The sequence below is a fragment of the Polistes dominula genome, unplaced genomic scaffold (genome assembly GCF_049000335.1).
Source record: "Polistes dominula isolate Pdom_NZ unplaced genomic scaffold, Pdom_raw_medaka contig_82, whole genome shotgun sequence".
Taxonomy (NCBI): Eukaryota; Metazoa; Arthropoda; class Insecta; order Hymenoptera; family Vespidae; genus Polistes; species Polistes dominula.
In genome coordinates, this window is record NW_028301046.1 from 7,522,247 (window position 1) to 7,534,398 (window position 12,152).

The following is a 12,152-nucleotide window of genomic DNA, read 5'->3' on the forward strand; positions in this document are numbered from 1 at the left end:
TAAGAAAGAAAGAGCTATACACGCACGCATAGATTTTGCATATTTTCTAGAGAAACTGCTTTAATCGATTTATTCGTATTACAATCATTCATTGACATTTTCGCTTCTTATTACCCAATCATTCCTACGTTCTTACAAACATTTCTTTCGATCATTTTAACCCCACAACGATATAATCCTTAATTTTTCTTTTATTCAAAAAGAGAATCATCTTAAGACAACAAGCACCCAATTAGATCGTTACTGTTTATATCCAAGTTAATTGATTTATCTCAGAAACATATTTTTCTTATAAAATATTTATTAAACGCATTTATTTCATATTATATATCTTTCATTCTCTCGTGCAATGATCGCTACTTTATTATGATTTTATCCAAGTACCCTAAAAAGGAAAACTTACGGAGGTGTAGCGTCATACTATTTATACATATATACATACGTTCAACTTCATCGACGAAACGCGAAATCGTTACTTTTTTTTTTCTTTTTCGGAGCAGATCGAAAGCCGGCTCCGTAAATGCAGCTCGCGTGCGCGCCTGTGTCCGTCTTTCGGCAATGTGAATCTTGACCTTGAACAGAACTTTCCTTCCAAAGCGTATATTTCGTTTTCAGTTTTAAAATTATTTTTATTTTTCGACTAGTTATGATGCTATTATTATGACCTAATAACCTGTGTCCCGTATTTTGTTTTATGTTTGTACCTTATTTATTCATAAAATTCGTAAGTAAATGGTTTAATTATATTATGCTAGATTTTAGACAACAGTTTAACGGATTTATTATTTAACTCGAGTGTACAAAAATATTCTATAATTATTACATATTATTTAATCGAAGCAAGTTAAATTAATTTTCTTGTATAGAAGGTTCGTGAGATAGGAACAGGTGCAAGATCGATCCTCGAGGAATTGTTTTTTTCTTATTACAGGTCTAATTAGTGAGTAATATTGTATCATTCTTTTTCTTTTTTATCTTTGATCGATTAAAAGCATAGATATACGATGGCAGAGAAAATTATTAGATTACATTTTTTTATAATATTTTCTGTAAATTTGTAAAAGGTATTGTTTTATTTAATATTTTATTTAATGTTTTTGTTTTATAGTATATCTTTTTTGATAGTAATTAAATGGGGTTTTTAATTAGATATTTAACTATTGTAATTATTATTATTATTATTATTATTATTATTATTATTAAATTTTTTTATTATAAATCAATTTAAATTCCAAAACTGTATTTTACAATATAAAAATTTAAATAAAGTAATGTAAATATTTTAAAAAATATTTATATTAAAAATTATGGAAAAATAATCTTTTACTAATATTTTTAATCAAAATTATATATATAAGGGTGGGTCAAAAAAATTAATTATTCTTTTTTTTTACAAGTGCCACGGAAAAATGGGTTGCTAGACACCTTAACAAAATTCTCACCAAATATGAGCTCTTAATTTTAATAGAAAGATCCTCCGCATCGCAGTTTTTTTATTTTTTTCTCAGTATAGAATAAAATTCATACTTCATTATTAATTGATTGTACAGAAAAATGTTCTGGAAGAATTTTGTAGAAAATTTAATGCTCTACAAAAAAGGTATCTTATATTTTTTCCGTAAACCTCACCATTTGAATGATATTAAAGATTTCAATTTGATTATTTTAAGACTAATTTCATTTTGTTTTATGAATTTTATAACTCAACTATAAATTACTATTATAAAATGCGCAATACAAATTTTTGTAGGAAATTAACTGCTCTATAAAAATGGTGTCTTATGTTTTGGCGATTAAATTAAGCCTTTAAAAGATATTCAGAGACAAAAATCAGTACACATGAAAGTTTGATGATGTAATCGGTGTATTGAAAACACGTTTTACATAAATGAAATTTCTTTTCATATATGACATATTAAGATGTAAATATAATTATTTATTTATTGAACAAACAATTGATTTCTTATAGAAATACTAAAGAAAAATTGAATAAAACACTCATTAAAGTCAATTTTTAATCATTTTATAAGATTATCAAATAATTTTGACCTTCATTGTATTATAATTCTTTTTTCCAGACACACACAAAAATTTGGGTTATAGAGGGTGAATTATTGAATTCATTGATAATTTTATCAAGGTAACATTTAAAATTTGGATATAGTACATTTTCACGGTATATAAGTTGTTTTGGAAAAAATATGCACAAAAATTCGTTTTATAGCGATAAACTTTGAATTTTTAAACAGTTTCATCAGAATTAAAAAAATATAATTAGAAAAACCTAATAAAATTAAAAGTACTAGTATAAATAATATTACAACTTTTGGGTTATAAAGTGTGTTAAGGCTTTGAATTCGTTAAGAACCTCATTAAGATTGTAATTTAAATGCAAGCGTCGTAAGTAAAAAATAAAAAAAAAGAAAGTAAATATTTCCACTTCCGCGAATCTTTCCTTTGAAGAAATCGGATAAAGTATAAATGCAGCGTTTGTTACGTCAGATTTTTTCCCCCTTTTCTTTTTTTCTTCTTTTTATTCTTTTTTTACTAGAAAAATAATTTAATTTCGTAATCACGTCAAACACGATTGAAACGATGAAAAAGCCGGTCAAACTCGTTAGAAAAACTTGTCGATTTGGAGTTTGATCGATGACACAACGACAACGATACATATGTACACGCATCATACGTTCATACACATGTATATAGAAATATATATATTAACCACGTAGAAATGTTCCAAATTTTCCAAAAGAAAACAAATTGTCAGTCGTTTATTTTTAATATCTCGCGATAAAAAGATAGATAAAAATTTACCAAATGTTTATAAAATATTACAATTCTAGATTCATTGAAATATCTCTTGCTTTTAGTATTATAATATACATATAGTTGTATCCATTCATATATATAAAAATATATGTACTATTTAGATTTGGTTGCATTTGTCGAGTAGCATAAAATTGCGCGTGATGACGTTAACGGTACGCTTAAAAGAACAGTGTTGGTGTCTGCGTTCGAAAAATGTGTCGAACGCGTTTCCTTTTCTACCGTGTTGAGAAGAGTACGCTCGCGCGTTGACGATGACGATAGGAGCAGGTTGCCGTAACGCCTTTGAACGGCATCATTCCTTGCTCGAAGTTTGCGGGGTATATACGTGCAAGTGAGTGAGTGAGTGAGTGAATGAACGAACGAGATATATAAGAATTCTTTAAAAATATCCTTGTGTATCTTCTTATCAATCTCAATCTCTTATTATACTTATTTATTTTATATATGTATACATTTTTTAAATGATATTAGTAGTTGTCATTTTTTAAATATTTATTTTTTTTTTTATATCCAGAAAGTAACTTACCAACGTGCATAATACATCGGACGGCCATACTTTAATCGCATTAGTGCGACTTTAACGGTCGTCGACTCCCTGTGGATTAAAGTGCCTTTTGCTTTTGTCTCGATAAGTCTTGTAAGTATGTAACGGTTATATCGTAACGGATATGCCGTTTACATCGACTATAACTATCGATATTTTCGATGTAACGATTCTTACCTTAGATTTTAAGATTTACTTTTCGTGAGACCTTATGATCTTTAAGATCAATCGCCTTTAACGACCTTGCCATTTCTTCTTTTAGCTTCCATTTGTAACGCATATTACACGTAGTAGATAAACATACACACACATATGTACATATACTTATATTTTTATATGTAGTACTTACTTACTTAGAATCCTTACAAATACGAATATATATCACTCGTAGGTGTATCTTATTTTCGTTTTTAATGTGTAAAAAAAACATAGCCGTGAAGATTCGAGTTAGTTTTTTAAATGACTTAATCGCGAGGAAAATTATTGAGTATTACGAGCATGAACGCAGCAGCAGGCAGCTGTCGAGTGTAGTCGTTCCTTAAAAAGCATTTCAGCAATATTCCGTCCGGTAACGAGCTGATTGCTACGGGTTATTTTTTTTTCTCGTCTCTCTCATCTCTCTCTCTCTCTCTCTCTCTCTCTCTCTCTCTCATGTCTCTCTCGTCGTTTCCTTGATATCATAAGATGTGCTAGAAAATTCTCAGATTATATATTTTTTAATTTTATTTTCCTATAATTAAATGAAAACAAAATTATAACGTTTAGAAAAACTATCAACAATTTATAACAAATATATACTACGATATCATATAACGAGTTCAAATATTTTTGTAATAATAATAATAATTTAAAAAAACAAGAATATAAAGATCTTTTTCAGAAGTTTTCGTTTATTTTTATTAAATATATATTATTTGATTTAATTACAAATTTTTCCAATAATAATTATAACATGTTGTTATAAAATACCAATGAACGATTGTATCGGCAAATTTTAGGATATACTTTTTATTATTATGTCGTAATAGAAAAAAAAAAGAAAAAAATACATGGAAAAGAAATATAACATTTACATATAACGTATTCACGTTGAGATATTATATAGTACATTGAAGGAAAAAATAAAATCAATATTTGCATTTTATTCACACTTATATTTCCCACATATACTAGCTTTTTCGTTTTTTACGATTTACATACTTAAGTCGAACTTTACGAGCCGTTTATCATAGGTAAAATTCTCTTTCTCTTTGTTATTTCTGTCTGCCCATCGTCAAATTCGATTTTCTCGGATAATTTAGCAGTACACGTGCGAGATAATTTTATTGCTATACTACACTCGTACATTCGTACATTCGAGACAGTCAAGCGAGAAAACGAAGAAGAATCGTTTCGGTGCACGAATGTCTAAGTTACGAGACCTTTTACGAGGCCGGTAATCACAATAGAGTATGCCTAGAGAACCAACTACGTGTCTATATAATACGTATAATACATGTAACATATGTGTATACCTAGATACATGTATGCGTTATGAATATGTCGTTGAATGACGATGTACATTCTTCAACGAAACTAGAACGTGTTATAGCGTTGTAGCGAATATTTTGTTTTATTTTTTTATTTTTTTTATTGAGAAATATCGATAAAATATTATAGAAGTCACGAATCGTTTTTATTTCTTTTTTTATTACTATAAGATACTTCGTACACGTGTACCTTATAATAAATAAAGTAAAAAAGTTATTTTATTTTCAGACTATTTTTATTTGTATTTATTTGTTAGATAATTCTATTTTGGAAAGTTGGTTTTTTTTCCTGTAAAATTCACCAATTTCTTTTTTTTTTTTTTGTTCAAAAAATTATATTTTTATTTCAGACTCTTTTTAACATACATTGCATAATTAAAAAAAAAGCATTTTACAAAAAACTTTAACCGATAAAGATATTGTCTATGATTTGTTACAACAAAGTATAAATTTAATCATAGTATTTAATATAGATATGTATCTCATCTTTGGTCATTATTATACTAGACTTTGGTGGCTATTGCGGCACTTTTAATATAGTTCTAATATTAACATTTGAAAAAATTTAGAAAAAAAATCAATAAAAAAATTCACCAACTGATATTAAAATACCTGTCAGTGCATATTTATAGAATAAACGATGACACGAATATTGCAAGAGTGATATAGTCTTTCAGTACCCCCTTTCTAAGTTTTTCTCGCTAGTTAGATAACGATAATGATAACGGAGATAAGTGGAAAAAGAAGGGGTGGGAACTAGGGGGGAATGAATAAAAAAGGGGATTGCACTTATTCTATTCTCTCGTTCCAACCAGTCTTCATTTTATTCTCGTTCGTTCTACTAATATTCCGAACATATCAAGTTCCTATATGGTTCTACTATAACCTCTTCCTCCACCCCTCCTCTCCCCCTTCTCTTCCTCTTTTTCCTCCTTTCCTTCTCGTTGTTGTCGCATAATTTATCGTTTGCTGTGCGTGGGTGCATGCACAACGGGCAAACCTGCGTTTTAAAAACTAACTTTCCCTTTTTCGGAAATTCCCCTTGTGTACGTTTTCTTTTCCTTCTCTCGGAAGTGGAAAGAAAAGGAAGTACAGTGAATGATTTTTAGTTTAAAATTTTAAGTGATAATAATCGACACTATTTTCTTTTCGGATTATTCGTTATAGAAATCTCTGTAGGTGTATATAAGAAAAATTTTTCACTTATGTTTATTAGGTCGTATTTTCATTTATATTTTTTTCTTTTTTTTGTAAAATTATATTTATTTAATAATTAAAATTATAAGTAACGGTGTAGTATTAAAAATAAAATATATAATACATATCATATACTTGCACGCATTCGTATAATTTATTATTGACTATTTAAATTTTTCTAATCCGAGACAAACAAAATATTCTGTCAAAAGGGAAGACAGTTTTATAATAAACGTAATTATTATTGATACGTTTTTATATCGAAGTATATCAAAAGTAAAAAAAATAGATGACTTATGGTGTGATTAAGATAAATGATGCTCTAAATCCAGCGTGCGTGTGCTCTTAAAAAAAAAAAAGAAAGATTTTAATCGTAAGTTGCAAAAGAAGAATCATTTTTACTAACATCTTTTTCATTTTTATTGAATTATTATCTTTATTAATTCTCTGATTTTACGGCACTTCACTACTATTACTACTTATTATTTTACTATTACTATTATTACTTACAGATCGAAAAGGTATGATCAATGTGTTCACAATACGCAAACAATGTTCTTTTAATTGATTAGTTAAAAAAACAATGATTTACGTTACGTATTAATTCACGATCTAGAATAAGATTGTTCGTGTTAAACGTTTAATAATTATTATTTATCGTTTCATTTGACCGATCTTTATTAAATATTTTTCTTTTGCATGCTCTTAAATGAGAACGGTGGTGTCGCGTTATAATCCTTTATCCTTTTATTTTGACTTTTGCACGTCTTTTCTTTATTTGTTCAACTTCATTTTCTCATTACATTATGACGCATACATTTACATATATACGGCTATCTTTTTTTCTTTTTTTATTGTTTTTTCTTTCTTACTCATCAACGCACAATACAAAGATTAGGTTGTTGCAAAAGCTGCACGATTATTTTTCTAAAGCAAACTGCAATAATGATCACTGGACGGATCAAGAAACGGTATTTATTTGGCACGCACGCATTCACTTATTTTCTCTTATTTTTTTTTTTTTTTTTTATTACAGAACATGATTTCTCCGTTGCACGCACTTCCATGCTATTATTGCAATTGCGATTAAATATTTAACAAGATAGCTTTAACATTTGCAGTAAGTTAAACGTTATCGATCTTAATAAGCGACAATATTTTGTTTTCTTTTCTTATTTTCTTTTTCACAAATATATACGTTCGAACGTAAGTTTCGAATGTAATATATCGAATATTTTATTACGATATTTTCTAAATAATGACGAGAGAATTATAGAAAGATATATATATTATATTTAATTCATTCGATAGGAATTGAAATTATTTCTACAATACACTGATTAATTATTACAAAAATCAAACGCATATTGTATTTTATTACAAATTAAATTAGATTTTTCAATTGTACATAACAATAAATGATTAATTATCATCTTTAGTATCCTTTTAAATGAACGAATATTTTGATTATTTTAAAACAGTAGCTTTGCCTTTTGTAAAAAGTCAAAAAAGAAAAGAGATTCCCCAGTAGCTCATTAATGGCAGACCGTAAAAGGCGCATTAGCCGTAAAACCCACGCTCAATTTATACACAAGCATGCGTCTGATAAATCGGGATATGTAAGTAGGTATTTACTTCTCTATATGTATATAGGTATGTATAACGAGCTAACACGTAAACGAGGCGAGATTGGTTTCAATTCGATAATACGATGCATCATCATTTTCTTAGCAAATAACATTTAGTTTTCTTTTTCTCTCTCTATTTCTCTACGCCAAATTTGTACCATTTGATAAAATAATTCATTCGTAACGATCTTTGCGAATAAAATTAAAAGAATAAAATAAAATCTTCTTTATATATATATATATATATATCTTCGTAGCTCAACGTAAATTGTTTAGCATAAGTAAAATTATATTTGTTTTAATTTTTTTTTAATTTAGTGCATATGTTAAATCGAAATTTTTAGGTATGTAACGAGCAGCTAGCATAGAAATTATGAAAAATTAGTTTTAACGCCTTGTCCTACGCGATATCTACCAATTGCGTGTCATAGTAAACAAGAATATCGGTCGTGCGCAATGCCATTCAGCTCTTCAACCGTGTACCCGAACTGGTTCAAAATGTATATTTTTCAATGTATACTCGATGTGAAACAACTGAAATCGCTGGTTGTAGTAATAATATGCGGCATCTTATGAACAAATTCGTCACCACGTGTCAGGACTCGTAGTTTTCGTATATAACACGAATTTTTTACCACGAGTCAGGCTGGTGGTTATAGGACAAGGGGTTAATTTATTATAATAATATTGGGTTAGCAAGTAAATAATTGCGGATTTTGTCGATGCGTGGTTTTTTAAAATTAGCAATGACTTAGTTGCAAATCAAATATTATGCATTAGAATGCTTTTCATTAATAAAATGTATATTTTTAATTGTCATTCACAGCAACATTCGTCAATAAGATTATCTTTCTTACGAGTAAAATCAATCGTGTTATTTTCTTGCTTGTTTTTTTAATTTTCCTAAATCGAAAATTCAAATTCTTCTGGGTTATTCGTTCTTCCGGTATTATCGAAGAACCTGTTCCGTAACTCGTTTCCCTTACACGTAGACTGCCATTTCCTCTTTCTAACAGAAATTGTTATCCCCGTTTGATGGCTTTCTCGACTTCGTATATAATTGGATATTATTAAATGGAAAAGGAAAATAAACGTGGACGATTATTTTTTCTTGTTTTCTTTTCCTTTTCTTTTTTTTCTTTTTGAAACATTAAATACATACGTAAATATTATATTCGTTTAAATTGTTTCATAAATTATCATTTTCTTATTTATCTAATAATGATAGGAAAATATTTAGAATTGGATAATTATATGTAGTTGTAGTTCGTTAACGGATGACCTTTCAATCGCATTATCGTATCTCTTACGAATATGGCTTCCAACGTAAACGTCACGTCGTTAGAATCGCTAATTAATATGCCTTAAAGGTATATAATATATTATAGTCATATCTTTTGTCAGAGTTTTTAAACGTATGAAACCGAATGTTGCCGAGTTTCAAATATTCCTAATGTTAAATTGAAAACTATCTGATGTGCTATTTGTTTTATTTTTATTTTTTTATTTTTTTTCTCTTTAAACTAATTTGTGGTATGAGAATTTGAAGAAATATGGTAGGGAACGAGTCTATTCTTGATTTAGATGACATAATTTTTCTTGCGCAGAGTAAGAACCTCGAAGGGAGAATATAGTCTATCTTTCACACACATATGCACACACACACACATACACTTTTGGTTTCTCTTTCTCTACAATCCTTGAACGAAAGAAGGAAGGATAGAGGAGAGACGACAGAGCGTACGGTTCAAATGTCACGTTGCTTTATTTTCGTTTATATTTAGAAACGAGAATGAGAGAGATAGAAAAAGAGAGAGAGTTCAGTCGGTGTCACTTACCTCTCAGAGCTCGCGACACACTCGCTAGATGATTTTCGTAAAAGGAATAGAAGAAATCAACGTTCTTCTTGACTTCTGCCAAAAATTCATGACGAATCTTTCAGACTTGTGCCTTGGGTTCATTTCATTATGACCCGTGAATTCTATTTTTGTTTTTAAAAAAGGGGAATAATAATTTATTTTGCTTCAATTTTTTAATGTGCATTTTTTTCTTTTTTTTTACAAAGATAGAAAAACCTCATAATTCTGATCGATCGAATTTTATGGAAAATATGTATTTATTCGTTGGAATCAAAAAATTATTATAATCTCGATATTTGAATCATATTAATTTGATAATGCTATGTTTCTCCTTGTTTTAGAATTTTATTTATATTTTGTTTTGTTTTGATTGTTTTAAGAAAAAATTTAACACTTCGTGTTAAAATGAAAATTTAAAAAATAAAAATCTTGTAATTGTAATTGATTAAGTTATAGAGAATTTGTATTGCGTCATTGAAAGCAAAATTTACTATAATCTCATAATAATTTGGCAACGATATGTTTTATTTTTTTTTTTATTTTAGGATTTTTTTTAATTTTGTATTGAATATTTTTAGTTTGTAATAATATTAATTGCATCGTTTAAATGAAAACAAAAAAAAACTAAACAAAATTATTATTTAAATATTTTTTAAATTACATTGCGTCACATAAACAACAATGTACTATTTTTAAAATGAGACTCCCTTTGTAATACTAATCGAATCGAGTTAATGAATTAGTTACATCTTTGAAACGGATGATAAGTTTAATCTCGATACTTAAACCGTGTCAACCCTCTCCTTTATTTTTCTCCTCTTCTTTTATCTATTTTAGACTCTTCTATCCCTCTATTTACCGTTCATTTCGTAACTGAATATACCTTGCGATCGTTCGATCCTGACAATTCTAGGCACAAACTTCTATTTCTCGAGGTTGTTTGTACCTTTTAGCTATTCTGAAAGATAAATGATCCGTTTATTTTGAAAGTGGCCTAAGTTTTCATTTTCCACAAAAAAATCGAGTTAGCTACCATAATTGTTACATTTTTACATGATCTTTTCATTCTGAAAAGATATTTGTTACTAATATATTTAAATTTATTAAAATTTGGTAAGACGAAAATTTGCCAGTTAATGAAGTATTGCATTGTTCGGAAAGTAATTTCGTTTTTTTTTTTGGTGAAAATGAAAGACAATTTTCGTATAATGAACAAATATTTTATTAAATTATATATTAGCCATTCTGATCCAATACCCTTTGCCATTTTTCTGGTAGTAGCATGATTCCACACTCATAAAATTTTTGTTCTTTGCTGGCAAAAAACTGATCAAAGTGGTTTTTGACCTCCTCATTTGAAGTGAAGGTTTTACCGTCTAAAAAATTTTGCAGTGACCGGAAAAAATAATAATTTGAAAGTGCCAGATCTGGAGAATATGATTGGTGTAACATTGTATCCCATTCAAGCTGTAAAAGCTTGTGGCGAGAAACCAAATTTGTATGAGGTCTCGCATTATCTTGGTTGAATACTACACCTTTTCTGTTGATTAATTCTGGCATTTTCTGTAGAAGTGCATCATTCAGTTTGTCCAGCTGATGACAGTAAACTTCTGAATTAATTGTTGTGGTATCCGGTAAAAGCTCAAAAAAAAAAAAACGATTCCTTTAAAATCCCACCAAACAGACAGCATCACCTTTTTTTGATGGATATTGACTTTCGAAATGCTTTGAATCGGTTCATCTTTTTTTTGCTCCATGATTTTTTGCGTTTGAAATTGTTATATACAACCCATTTTTCGTCTCCAGTAATAATGCGTTTAAAAAATGGATCATTTTTGTGACGTTTGAGAAGCGAATCACAAACGTCAACGCGACGACACAAACTTCTTTCCGTGACAACATGGGGAACCTATATACCGAGCTTCGAGGTTAAACCTAGGCCTATCAAGTGGTCATAAATAGTTGAATTTGATAAATTTAACCTCTCACCGATCTCACGTGTTGTTATTCTCCGGTTTGCATCAATTAATGCCTTTATCGTGTCTTTATCAGCTTCAACCGGCCTTTCAGAACGTGGTGCATCTTCGAAATCAAAATTGCCGGATCGAAATTTTACAAACGAGTTCTGACACTGGCGTACTGTCAACACATCTGCTCCATACACATAGGTTAATTTCTTTCTGGCTTGAACAGCATTTTTACCTTTTCTATAGTAAAAAAGTAAAATATGACGAAAATACTGCTTATTGCTCTCCATATTTAAAAGGGTACCAACCAAAAACTACTGCGTAGAATCAATTAGAATTTTTCACACACAAGTCTACATCAGAGCTACATCAGCTCTCAAAACATATAATGATTATGCGGCTTAAGGCAGGATTCTACTTTGTAATTTTTTTTTTTTCAAATTTTTTTTTCGATTATTTGTAAGTAAATATATTTAGAAATACTCTCTGAAAATTTCAAAAAGATCAGAGCATCCTAACTGTACTTTTCCATCCGTCGAATCTACCCGTGCGCGCTAATCTGTAGCGCGCGGTGAACCTACTCATACCACTTGGCT

At 28.9% G+C, this 12,152-nt stretch overlaps 1 protein-coding gene and 1 long non-coding RNA gene across 3 annotated transcripts in view; one reads left to right on the forward strand and one right to left on the reverse strand.

Moving 5' to 3' along the window:
* LOC107068110 (uncharacterized) overlaps window positions 1–12,152 on the forward strand; it is a 52,180-nt gene that overhangs the window by 13,699 nt on the left and 26,329 nt on the right. The window lies entirely within an intron of this gene.
* Window positions 1,729–4,213, reverse strand: LOC149031679 (uncharacterized). Its single transcript, XR_016177489.1, has 2 exons — window positions 3,554–4,213; window positions 1,729–3,427 (listed from the first exon to the last, which is right to left on the reverse strand). It is a non-coding gene; the product is annotated as an uncharacterized LOC149031679 (long non-coding RNA).